General features: G+C 36.1%; 1 pseudogene; it reads left to right on the top strand.

Moving 5' to 3' along the window:
* The first annotated feature begins 1194 nt into the window (after window positions 1-1194).
* Window positions 1195-4243, top strand: LOC142620597 (receptor-like protein EIX1; annotated as a pseudogene).
* Window positions 4244-14347: the final 10104 nt, after the last annotated feature.

Below are 14347 nucleotides of genomic sequence, written 5' to 3'. Positions count from 1 at the left end.
CTCTTTGCTTCTCTCTCCCCACAAAACAAAGGCATCACAAGAATTACCAAACATGGAAGACTAAAATGGATCACTCCCATAAAATTGAAAAAGTAAAAAAAAAAAAAAAAAAACAGTTTAAATTTATAAGGGATTACAAATAATTACTTTAAATTTTAAGTAATTTTGCACTAACCTTGATTGTGTAACCTTTTTTTTATTATTATTTAAACTAGGTATATATGTAATTGTGAAACTTTGTTAGTAGTTTTGTGAAAGTTATTTACGTATGAAGGTACATGTGACATCTCATGATACCAAGTTTGCATGTATGTTAGAAGAGGAATGGTGAACTATAATACCGTACAGTTTGTTTACTTATTGGCTATTGCAAAGCACTATCACAACTGCACAAGGGTGATATTGCAGCTATCAAGAAAAGACAAAAAAGGTACGCTTTTGACTCTGAGTCTCTTTCTTTGGGCTTGGTTTAGCACTTCAGCCAACGCAATCGCGTAAGCTTGCTACACTCTGAGTTTCTCTCTTTGGAACATAAATTGTTTTATTCTCTTATGCTACTTGTGTAAGATGATGAACTTGAATAATTATAAGTTATAATTATTCAAGATCATCATCTTGACATGAAAAAAAGTATAAAGACTTCGGCTACCGACAATCTTTTGCGCTTCTATCGATTTCCTTAACATTTCCTCACTCTAGAGCTAAACACTTTGCCATGATTTCATCATAATGTATACTTTATTTATATTTGGAATTCCCCAATTCATTTTAAATTAAAACAATATTGTCAATCTATTAATTAAAGTCTATGGCCTTGGCCCTTGAATGAGAAAGTGTTTTTTCTAGGAGACACTACAAAGACACTGGAAATTGACTAATGAAATTTTTTTTCTAAAATTCGATGCACATTTGGCAAGTAAGCAAATTGATATGTGGCAGCCAAAAAAAAAAAAAAAAGAAGATATGTGGCCAAACCAAGATAAAGGCCCCAAAAAATAGAGGGGGGGGGGGGTCCTACTTTTAAGACTTCAGTCAATGCTTGAAGCATAGACCATCGAATGCAGACAGAGTGTAGAATTTGAAGTGTAATACAAAACAAAATCAAACGAAGGTGCTCCTATAAATTACCATCCAATTAGTATCGTTTTCACAACTCACAATTAACCCTTACTTTCTATACATAATAATCTGATAATGGAGGGTTCCTTAGGCGCCGTTGCATTCCTTTTCCTCGCTTTTCTAATTATTCCTCTTCCTAATTTCTTCATTTTCTACACCGGACACTCTCACTACTCACGTCCATCAACTCCATCTTAGAAGCTTCCCTCCTATTTGGGATGATTTTATGACTGATGACCAATTTGATGCTCAATATATAGCTTATTTGCGGTCAATGTTTGGTGGTAAGCTAAATCCTTCTCTGCTTGATTTGAAGCATTTGAATTACTTTGACCTCAGCTTCAATAATTTCTCTGCTACTCCTATTCCCTCTTTTTTTGGTTTAATGAACAGTTTAACATCTCTTATTCTCTATAATGTAAGATTTGTGGGACTCATTCCTCATTAACTTGGAAATCTCTCCAATTTGCACTTTCTCAATCTTGAAGGCTGTTATTTATATGTGAATAACCTTCAATGACTTTTTGGTCTTCCTTTGCTACAACATCTCAACATGAGTTATGTAAATCTTAGCAAAGCCTCTGATTGGCTACAACTCACAAACACACCCCTTCCTTGTTTGACTTGTGGTTGTCACATTGCCAACTTTGTTCCATTCCACCGACACCTAGTGTTAACTTTTCATCTCTCCTCACCCTCGATATTTCTTGGAACTATTTTGAAAACACTTTCATCCCATCTTGGATCTTTAGTCTTCTTAATCTTGTTTCTCTTGATCTATCTTCCAATTACATTCAAGGTCCAATCATTTTTTATCTCCAAAACATGACTTCTCTTAGTCACCTCGATCAATTTGAAAACCATTTGAAGTCTTCAATTCACAATTGGTTGTATAGTTTTAGTTGTCTCGAGTTTCTCAACCTTGGTGGCAATAATTTGCAAGGTACAATCTCTAGTGCCATTGGAAACTTAACATATGCCATTAGTATTGACTTGTCAAGAAATCAACTTGGAGGAAAGTTGCCAAGATCGTTGGGTAATCTCTGTAACTTAAGGAAAATCTTATTGTCATACAACAAATGGAGTCAAGAGATATCTGAAATCTTAAAAAATTTATTAGGGTGTCTTTCAGATCGACTGGAGATCTTAGACTTAAGCAATTCTCAACTTCATGGCCATTTGACGAATGAACTCGGGGTAATTAAAAATCTAGTCACACTTTCTTTTCACTATAATTCAATTTCAGGTCCGATTCCAGTGTCTTTTGGAAATCTTTCATCTTTGACATACTTGTATTTTTCAAACAGTCAATTCAACAGAACTCTCCCTCAAAATTTCGGACAATTGAAAAATCTAGTCAAACTTGGTTTTTGGAATAATTCAATTTCAGGTCCACTTCCAGTGTCTTTGAAAAATCTTCAATCTTTGACATACTTGGATCTTTCCTATAATCAATTCAATGGAACTCTCCCTCAAAATTTTGGACAGCTTTCCAAACTTGAGACTTTATATATTGATTCTAATATGTTGAAAGGTGTTGTGTCTGAAGTTTTTTTTCCCAATTTAACTAGTTTGAGGATATTTTGTGCATCTAGAAACCAATTGACTTTGAAAGCAAGTCAAAATTGGATTCCTCCTTTTTAGCTTGAGTCTTTATCCTCGTGATCATGGAATTTAGGGCAAAATTTTTCCCCATGGCTTTGTTCACAAAGGCATCTTCAGTTGTTAGACATTTCTAATACAAGCATTTCAGATGTGGTTTCTCCTTCATTTTTGAACTTGTCTTCTCAGTTTTAAAATTTAAATCTCTCCCCCAATCTAATCCATGGGGAAATTCCCGTGATTTTGTTTGCTTCAGTGATTGATTTAAGTTCAAACCATTTCAAAGGTCCTTTACCTTGTATATCCTTTAATGTGTATGTGCTAGATCTTTCTAAAACTTCATTCTCTAGATCCATTTCTCACGTTTTTTTTTTTTTTTGTTTTAAAGTGAATGAGCAAAAACACATAAGATATCTCAATCTTGAAAAAAAATCTTTTATCAGGAATAATACCTAATTGTTTGATGAATTGGAACTACTTGGAGGTCTTGAATTTGGGGAACGACAATTTTAGTGGCAGTATTCCATCATCCATGTGATCTTTGACTTATCTTAGTTCTTTGCATCTATACAACAACAAATTCTCTAGAAAATTACCATCATCTTTGAAAAATTGTAAAGAGTTGGTAATTATTGATGTTGAAAATATGTTTGCTAGAAACATACCTTCATGGATTGGGCATAGATGTACAAGCTTGATGATTCTTAGCCTTTGCTCAAACTATTTCCATGGTCACATACCAAAAGAACTATGTGCTCTAACTTCACTCCAAATATTGGACCTTTCACATAATAAGCTATTTGGAAGCATAACTAGATGTGTTAAAAATTTTAGCACCATTCAAATGACCACTTGAATTCTTATTGTTTTATAACTTTATTATGGTGAAACTCTCCCACTTGAAAGTGCATTGCTTGTGATAAAGGGAAATTTTTTTTGGTATAGCACTATTCTCCAATTGGTAAAAAGTATAGACTTTTCCAAGAACAGTTTATCAGGAAAGATCCCCATAGAAGTTACTAGTCTCCAAGGATTACAATCTTTGAATTTGTTGTACAATCTCTTGATTGGAAGTATTCCTGAGAATATAGGTGATATGGGATCATTGGAATCTATTTATTTCTCTTTGAACCAACTTTCAAGTTAAATTCTCTCAAGTGTATCAAGTTTGACATTTTTAAATCATTTGAATTTGTCAAACAACAATTTGACTGGGAAAATCCCTTTAAGCACTCAGCTACAAAGCCTCGATCCATCCAGTTTTATTGGAAACAAACTGTGTGGACCACCATTTACTCATAATTGTACTAAAAATGGTGTAAATCCCAACAATGAAAACATAAGGAGTAAAGAAACTGGTGGACTTGGAGTTGATTGGTTCTATGTGAGCAAGGCACTTGGCTTTGTGGTTAGGTTATGGAGTGTATGTGGTCCTTTATTATTGAACAAGCAATGGAGAATTATGTACTTTCAATTCCTAGATCTCATGGAGTTCAAGCTTAAGGGTGTTATTTCATTGTAAGTAAATGTTGTAAGATTCTTTATATTTAATGCAAATGTCATGCGATCATGTTAATCACCATTGATGTCTATGACATCTTTGTGTTAGTTAATACACTCTATTAGCATATATGAATATGGTGTTTCTTCCAATTTGTAGTTTCATTTACTCCATGTAGATTGATATTGTAAAACCATATTTTAGTTTATACAAGCAATGGATTCAATAAAAGTACTATACTATACCTTGAAATGACGCCTAGACTTTGTTTCTGTAACATTAAATACAAAATTTGATCTATGCCAATTGTTCATCTAGGATTCGGCTATATTGCTAGCTCTCTTTAGAATTTCCTAGTGATCACTTTGTAAACTCGCAATGAAAAACAACAAAATTGTGCATAACTGGACAAAATAATCATGTTTATAACAAAATTTTTTAGAACAATTCTATCACACACCCAGCCTAAGAGTTTTGATGCATTTAGCTACATTGCCAATCATGACCTTAATGAAGGTCCTCTTTCCTGTAAGTGCTCAAAAGCAATGACAAAAATGATGATGAATCCGAAAATTCCTGCTTATGTATAGGTATGAGAGTCGGATGTTCTGTTGGTTCTTGGGGAATTTGTGGAGTAATCTTCTTCAAAATGACTTCAAGGCATCGTGATTTCAGGTTTATCAATGGCATGAAAGATCAATGTTAAAAGTGAATTGGTTCCTTGAAATTTTGAGTGAGATGGTATTTAAGTGAGACACATCATCTATGTTCTTTTTTACATTGTTATTGAAGTGAAATGCATCGTCTTCTATGAGATATACTTCAAATATTATGTCCTCAACATTTGTTGGTCTTGTTGATGTTGCAGGCATTGCACTGCAAGTGTGATTTAATTCATATCTAACCTTCTACCCAGTGGGATTTTATTTCAGAAATATGTTGATACTAAAATGGAGCCAACATTTTCAATTAGTCTAGTTTTGTTGACTGTTTCCATATAAAATATTTTTTCGTTTTGAAACGCAGAGTTAATTTTAAAATGATTTGAAAACACAATGCCCTAGAAGGAAACAGAGTAAGCACTATAACGAGTCAATTCTCACTCATTAGTATCATACAGTTTTGTATTATGATGCATATGTAACTCTCTACTTGCTTACTCTATGGCAGTACTATTGATTATTGGTGCATGTCATCCTTGTGCATGCTTCAGAAAGTATCTATGGTTCATGCTTTTCAAGAGGCTACAAAAATTAGTTTGGAATTGTAATAGGTCTCATAACCTCCTGAATTTGTTCTAAACTGTACGTGAATACATTGCTAGGGATTATGATTTCTGCCTATGATCTATACAGACAACTAGATTTACATACATAGTGGTAACTATTAAGCATGTCTGGAAACAACTAGATTTACTTATGTATTCCTGGAAATGAGCTACTTCTCTAGGACAACCTAAAAAGTACTCATCAGGACTAAAGAATAAATAGTGTAAGGGATAGAAAAGCTATGCTCACAGAATGTAGTTGTTTCTTTTTTATGGTTCTTGCCCTTTTACAAAGTCAAGGCTCATTTCACTAGCATCTGTTGCTTGCAACACGACTTTAATGCCATCCAGTTCCCTCTTGAATCTATCCTTGGAGCTAGCATTGACCATCTTTCTGTTGACTTTTGATGTACCAGGTGACCTGAAAAACAACAGTCAACTTTCACAGACGCCATTGAGAGTGCCTACATTACTTGGGAAAGCCGCAGAAGTGCTCTGAGTACTAATAAAGTTGTACTAATCATGGCGTCTTCCTTTATTTTTTACTTAAACTTGGCTTACTATGTATACCAAAGAAGAAACAATAGTCTTTTAAGCATGAATATAGATTTATTTGAGGAAAATATCTTTCTTTTCTTGCAATTCTCATGGACAGCATAACGACTCTCATTGGCAGACATAGACTTCAGTGACGTCTTCATATGGTTTCATCTGCGATTCCAAGTTCCTCCATTATTACTTCTTGATGAGCTGGCATCCACGTCAACAAATTCCGTTAGTCGTTATGAAATATAATACCCAACACGTGCCCATAAATTCCTTTTTTGGGCTTACCAAGTTGGGTACTCAAAAAGCATAAGTCTCTTTGTGCTTGCTGGGGAGCATTAGTGAAAATGAATTTTAAGGGGATCTGGACTCTTACTTGGGACTGACTCTATGGAAGTTATACACTTTTTTAGGCCGCAATTTAGGTGGACAATTTCTCATATATCATTATGAAGATGGGAATGGTAGTTATCTTTGGCAGGATAGTTGGCATCTTGGTCCTCCGTTGCTTAAATATGGACCTTAGATCAGCATTGACAGTCAGTACTGTGAATGCAAAGGTCTCATCATCACACAATGGAGAAAACTAAGGGCCTATTTAGATGGAGGGGAGAAGGAGGGAGAGTGGAGGGGAGTAGAGTAGAGTTGGCTAAAAATAGGCTAATTTTGGGCTAAATCTACTCTACTCTATTCTATTCCCCCTCCCTCCTTCTCAATCCAAATGGACCATAAAGTTGGCAGCCAGCAGGGTTTGAGGCTTTGGTTCATATTCAGGGCAACTGTTTTAAGGCAAACCTTGATCCAAATGTAGAAGAAAATGTCAATTTAGAACTACAGAATTAGGAGAATTTGAATGTGGGGGACAACATGGAATTCCATTAGACTTACTCCACCAAAAGTTTAGTAGTTCAAGTTTACTAGGTATTCTAACTAGTAGGCTTTATTCCATTCTTAAAAGATCTGATACTTGGGTTTTATAGTTAGCTTGGGCAATAGCAGTTCTAAAAGGCAGAAAAGCTTTGTTGTTATCATTTTTGAAGTTTCTTGGATCATTCTTATATATCACACTTGGATGGGGAGAACTCTCAATGGCATGAGAACAACTTAAAGATGAAAAAACTACGTTCAAGATTATTGTTGTAAAGGCTAGATGAACTGGCATCAAGTAGGCATATTATGAATTCTGCCAGAAACAAAGGCGGTGTTCTATTTGGAATATCCCTATGACTGTATTTGATTCTAATTCTTAACCATTGTATTTGTCTATATTCTGTTTGCTTTTGATGATATGTAACATATGTTGACTTGTAACCTGTAGTGTTTTATCCTATATTGTTGATAGTGAAAGACCAAAAATGTATTGACCCCTTGTGATGAATTAACTAATTAATTAGCCAAGTGAATTAATTAGGTTCAATTACATGCAATGAGCATGGCAACACAAACAAATCACCAAATAACTAAATGCAGCGGAAATTAAATTTGATACGGTGATTTGTTTACAAATGGAGAAAACCTACACAGAAAAAATCCCACCGAGTGATTTTAAGATCACCACTCCCGAGAATCTACTATTATCAAAATAAGCAGTTACAAGTAAAAGAATTCCAGTATCTTATACCAACCTAAAGTTGAACCCTTACCCTAATACTCAATTGGACTTGTCCTGTAGTGACAATCTCTCCTTGTATTGCACGGCTCCCAATACGTGACTAACCAAAATATGCACGGATCCTAGTATGCGGCTTGATCACCAACTTAAGAAGGATGTTGGCTGCAAAGTTCTTCTGTTCTTTGACACATGAAGATCATGAAATTGCTTGGTCACAAAATCCTATGGTGTACAAATACAGCAGCTTCTCAAGAACTAGGGCAATCTAGATTTTTGGTTACACTTGAGGAATTATGCTCTTGTGCAATTGTGCTCTTGGTTGTACAACTTGATACGGCCCTTAACATAATCCTTATATATGTTTAGGGCTGTAAAAAAAGAAAGCCCAAACACATACTCACGAATTGGATAAAAAGCAGTCTAGAAAAACTGAGTTTCATAAACCTCGATAGATAGCCATCTATTGAGCTAGCTGTCGAGCCATAGGCTTCAACATCTTTTAAACCTCAATAGATACTAGCTGTCGAACTAGCGTCGAGCTTTAAAATCCAACACTTTATTACTTGATTCTTGGACAGACTTGCATGGCTTCAATACTTGGACTTGAACTCTTGTTCCTTGAAGTATTAAACACATCCTTAATCTACCCAATTACAAGTAAAGTGTGTTTTGTCAAAGGATTAACCAATACATAAAATGTTGACATATGTTCCTTACATCCAATCACAAATGTCCTAACAATCTCTCCCTTTGGCAATCCGTGACAAAACCACAACAAACAAATTAACATAAGAGAGAAGTCATAAATCACTCAACTCATATTCACTTGTTAAGTATAATAAAATCTATCCTAACACAAACTCTTGAAGAACTTTGCAAGAAGAGAGTTCATGGTAAGGAAGACTTTGACAACCTGTATTTTTGAAACACTTAAACAAAACTCATCAAGGCATCTTTGTGTGAAACAGAAATAAAAGATTGCATACAATAAATAAGAAACATGTGTATAAAGAGAGAAAAGAAACAACACATGTAGAGATAGGTGAAAGAACATACATCAAAATATATAAACCAAATATAAGTACAATGTATTTCAAAATGTTCACAAGACTCATGTACAAGATCAATGTATCTAAACTAGAAAGAAGAAAAAAGATACATCAAAATCCTCACTACATCCCTCAAAAACATGAACACTCAAGAACACTCCCTCTATCTCCTAACTAACCCTCCCCCTATGAGTATGACTACTCTCATCTCAGAACTACTCCCATTTTTTGTCATGGGTGACAAAGGGGTAAGTACATCAAGTAGACATCTCATCATCACTAGGCGAGCCAGCAACCTCATCCTTATCACTGTTGGAGCCATCGTCACTCTCATCCTCGGACACTGGTGGAGATGGAGAAGAAGCAACCGTGAAACCACCCATCACAGCCTGTTGTCATACAATACGACCCACATGGGTGTTCACTTGACACAATTTATCACTAAGTGTGTCTAGGCGAGCATCTATGTACACAAGCTATGCCATAATGGCCTTAAGAGTCATTCCGCTCGCTGAAGACGAAGGAGCGGAGGTGGATGAAGCGGTAGAAGCTGGAGGAGCAGGCGTCTTGGTCTGAGTCTGCCTCAAGCAAAGCTGTGTAAAACTCCGTTTAACGGCAATGGCATCAATGACACACATGTAAGTGAAATGGGGAGACTCAGGATAGGAGACAGAGAAATGGCGAAGGAGCCGCGTGATAGCTGAAGGGAAAATAAGCTTATCACGGGTTACCGTATTCTTATAGACATCTATAAGGGATAATATGAAGTGAGAGGAGAAATCTATGGTAAGGTCCTCAATGAGGGAAAGCAAAAAGTAAGCACAAGGCTCTGTGATAGTGTTATAGTGAGAAAGAGGATGGAGAACAAAGGTCATAACCATGTTAAAAAACCTTGGACCTTTAACAAAGGCCAAGCAACGGGTGAATTGGCTATCACCCCAAACAGAAGGTGTCTCACAGAAATGAGATGAGAGTTCGTCTTTGGACACAGTCCTTAGACGCTCATAACTAGGATAGTTAAGAAACTCTACCCTAGGAATGTGTAGTACCTCGGATACAATACCCAGAGTAGCTACAATGTGTATACCCTGAACGCGAATGAAGAACTGGGGAATAAAGGTGTCAAATCCGTGCATATTAGAGTAGAACTCCTATATGATCACAGAAGGACATGTGATAGGAATGCCGTAAAGGGACTCCCAACCCCTACTGTGAATGGCAGTGGGTAGGTTAGAGTCAGAAAAATCAGACAGAATGACTTGGCATTCCGAATGAATGCCTCGTCGTGAAAAGTTCTCAAAGAAGTCCGATTTGGCCTTCTTGTACGTGAAATGGAGTGGGGTCAAAAGGAGAAGAAGATAAAGATGCCCCAGAATGAAGAGGGTTCCGAGACAGAACAGATTTACGCTTAGGTGCCATGATGCAACTAACGTAAGAGGAAGAGAGAGAGAGAGAGAAAATCAAAAGAGTACCAAGCAACACATATATCAAAATATATAGAATTGAAGGTATGTATACATAAGAATGCATGAACATGTGACATGCAAAAATAAATACATCATGAGCTCAACCCAATCCAAACCTACCAGCACACAATATAGCAACAAAGTAAACATACATATAAAATGCATGAAACATTGTTAGAATGCATATGTGATGCAATGCATGAAGTTTAAAGATCATTTTAACAAAAATCCATCCCAAAATTCTATCAAAAACCTCAAAAATTTTGAAAAATCCCAAAAGATTTCAAAACCCCCAAAAGTTAGGTCAAAATATATGAGATGCATGATTAATGAGTGAGAAATCATGATGCCAGAGAGGAAAGAAGACCTTGAGACCAAAAAAATAGTGGGAAAGAGGTTTGGAGTGAGTGAGAGAGGTTTTGGGAGGTGAAGAGTTTGAATGTATCGAGAGAGGTCGAGGAAAAGTGAGTAGAAATCACGATGGCTCTTTATATATAATCCTCATAAAGCTCGATCAATCGAGAGCTATCGAGCTTTAAAGAGACACATTTCAGCTGTCGAACCAACTATCGAGGATCAAACGAGAGATTTGTCATCAAAGAAGCTCAATGGATCCAGGTAGCTATCGAGGAGATAGAAAGTTTCTTGATTGATCGAGATAGCTATCGAGATTGCAATAAAGAAAAGCTGAAGAGTCTCAATAGATAGCCTATCTGTTGAGAGCTATCGATGAGCTATCGAGATTGCTTAAAAACAATTTTTCAAAGAAGATAAAAACATAGATATGAATGCAATCAAGCATGCTACTCAACTAAAGATCCAAACAACATTTTAAACTCTCAAAATCATCTCTCAATGAAGAAAATTTTCATGCATTTAGATCCAAAAACACACACACACACACTAAACAAGTCGAACCAATTTTTTATTTCAAAAATGAGTTAAGATAGTTTAGTGAGCATACATCAACATATGTAAACCTTGTGATGACCAAATCACATTGTACATGCACATGTATCAAAAGTAGCAAAGAATATTGCGTGTTGTGTGTCACAAGATTGCATAAGTGTTTCTATGTTATGACGATTTGAGATATGAGTAAATCAATTTAACTCACACAAGATCATAACTGTTTGCTGGGGACTATCACCTTTAAGGTACATCCTACAACTCCCACATTTCCTAGAATACACGCTTGCAATCATATATAAAGCATTTTGATATTTTTACTTTTATTGTTTCTTTGCATATTTATTAAGCATATCATGTATGGGCATATAAGAGAGAGAAAAGAAATACCCAATTATGTTAAGCCTTTTGACATTACACTTTTGCTATGCCGAAGCATACAGATGTCATTTCATGATTGACGGACAATAGTGGTGAGATGGTTATTTATGCCTTTCTATTAGGATTTTCTAGTCTTTCCTGTCAAAAAAAGTGATACAAGTGTTAAGTACAAGAGATTACTTAACCTTACTCATCACAAACACGAGCCATAAAGCTCACTTGCTTAGTTGTGCATAAAGATGCTCATCTAAACTACAAAAGATACAAAGTTTAGAAAGCTTTGTTTTATTGGTCATTTAAGGTACATAAGTACCAATGTACACAAATACACATTGCTTTTGTATTTTTCTGATTTTTCATTTTTTTATTTTTTATTTTTATGAATAAAAAAATAAAAAATAAAACTAAAAAACAAACAAACAAAAACAAGCCAAATAAAGCAATGCATAAAAACTAGATGCAAATACATGGGAGGAAAGGGGGAGAAGAGAAGATCATTCCATGGAGATAACACTGATGTTTTGATGAAGGAATTCAAATCGTTTGCTATCAAGAGGTTTGGTGAACAAGTCAGCCTTCTGATCATCAGTGTGAATGAACTCAAGAGTAAGTGTACCATCATCAACAAGCTCACGAATGAAGTGATGTCGAATCTCTATGTGTTTGGTTCTAGAATGTTGAATCAGGTTCTTAGAGAGGTTAATGGCACTGGTATTGTCACAATAGATAGTGAGGTGTTCTTGACGAATACCATAGTCATTGAGAAGTTTTTACATCCATAGAAGTTGGGTGCAATAGCTACTGGCAGCGATATACTTAGCCTCTGCAGTGGATAATGAGATGAAATTTTGTTTTTTGCTCATCCAAGAGACAAGATTATTACCCACATAAAAACAAGCCCTTGAAGTACTCTATCGATCATTAGCATTTTCGGCCCAATCAACATCTAAATACCTAGCTAAGACATCATTTGTGTCCTTCCTGCACCACACACCATAGTCAGCAGTGGTTTTGACATACTTTATGATCCTTTTCAAAGAAGTCATATGGGACGCTTTGGGATTAGCCTGATATCTAGCACACACTCCCACACTGTAACTAATGTCTGGTCTACTAGCAGTAAGGTAAAGAAGACTACCTATCATGCTTCTATAGAGTGATGGATCAACATTTTTTCCTAAGACATCAACAGTGAGTTTAACATTTGGACTCATAGGGGTTCGAATAGAACTAGCAGATTCCAAACCAAACTTTTTCACAAGATTTCTAGCATATTTAGATTAGGATATGAATATATCTATCTCTTGCTAATGAATTTGCAATCCAAGGAAGTGATTTAACTCTCCAATCATACTCATCTCGAACTTAGCTTGCATGAGTTTGGAGAAACCATGAGCAAATTCATCATTTGTTGACCTAAAGATGATATCATCAACATAGACTTGAGCAACAATCAACTTGCCGTCTTCCCTTTTGATGAAGAGAGTTTGATCAGCCTTTCTTCTTGTGAACCATGTGAAACTAAGTACTGTGTGAGCTGATCATACCAAGCTTTGAGGGCTTGCTTTAGACCATAGAGTGCCTTCTAGAGATGCAACACATGATCTGGAAAATGGGGATCAATGAATCCTTTTGGTTGAGCCACATAGATATCTTCTTTAAGAAACCTATTCAAGAAGGCAGTCTTGACATCCATTTGGCAAAGCTTGAACTTCAATTGGCATGCTAAGGCTAGGAGAATCCTAATGGACTCCATGAGTGCTACTGGAGCAAATGTCTCATTATAGTCCACTCCTTCCATTTGTGAGTATTCTTGAGCCACAAGACGAGCCTTTTTTGTGGATTACATTGCCTTCCTCATCAGTCTTATTGCGAAAAATCCACTTTGTGCCAATGATGTGTTCACCCTCTGGTCTAGGTACTAGAGTCCAAACATCATTCCTTTGAAATTGAAGCAGTTCATCTTGCATAGTCTCACCCTAGCTTTCATCCTGAAGTGCTTCCTTAACCTTGGTAGGTTCAACCTGCAACAAATAGCAAGAATAAGACACAAAGTTAGCAACACATTTATCAATTGTGCGTTTCCTCAGTATAAGTTCATTCATATTTCCCACAATAGTTTCAGGAGGGTGATTCAATTGAATTCTGAAGGAAGGTCCTTTCTCTTGGCGGGATTCAAAGTCAAGTGAGGTAGACTTGTTTGCTGAACCTTCTGCAACACTTGGAGTACAGGGAGTACTTAGAGAGGCAAGCTCTTGATCAACAGGTTCTTGAATGTCCTTGGCCTCGAGAGGAAGAATTTCTTTGGGGATTTCCTCACTGACATTCTCAAAATTGGACTCTAAAGCTTCATTGATAACAACATTTACAGTTTCCATCGCCTTTTTGGTTCTCTTGTTGTATACATGATAAGCCTTGCTTGTGGTGGGGTATCCCAAAAATATTCCTTCATTGCTTTAGGAGTCAAATTTTCCCACATTCTCTTTATTCTTGAGAATGAAACAAGTACTTCCAAAGATTTTGAAATACGTGACATTTGGCTTCCTTCCTTTTCATAGCTCATAGGGAGTCTTTTTGGTACTGGGTTTGAAATATACCTTGTTAACCGTGTGACACGCAGTGTTGACGGCTTCTCCCCATAAGTTTCTAGCCACACCCTTGTTGTGCAACATGGCCCTAACCATCTCCTAAATAACCCTGTTCTTCCTTTCTACTACACCATTTTGTTGAGGAGTAATAAGAGCAGAAAATTCTTGAGATATACCTAATCTAGTGCAGAAGGACTCCATGTATGAGTTTTCTAATCCTTTGCCATGATCACTTCGAATTTGATCAACCTTTAGACTCTTCTCATTTTGCAATCTTGTGCACAGGGCTTCGATGTACTCAGGAACA

Source organism: Castanea sativa, chromosome 12, assembly GCF_040712315.1.
Source record: "Castanea sativa cultivar Marrone di Chiusa Pesio chromosome 12, ASM4071231v1".
In the NCBI taxonomy this organism is placed as follows: domain Eukaryota; kingdom Viridiplantae; phylum Streptophyta; class Magnoliopsida; order Fagales; family Fagaceae; genus Castanea; species Castanea sativa.
The sequence above is the reverse complement of the archived record's forward strand: the minus strand, read 5'-3'. Positions and strand labels throughout refer to the sequence as shown.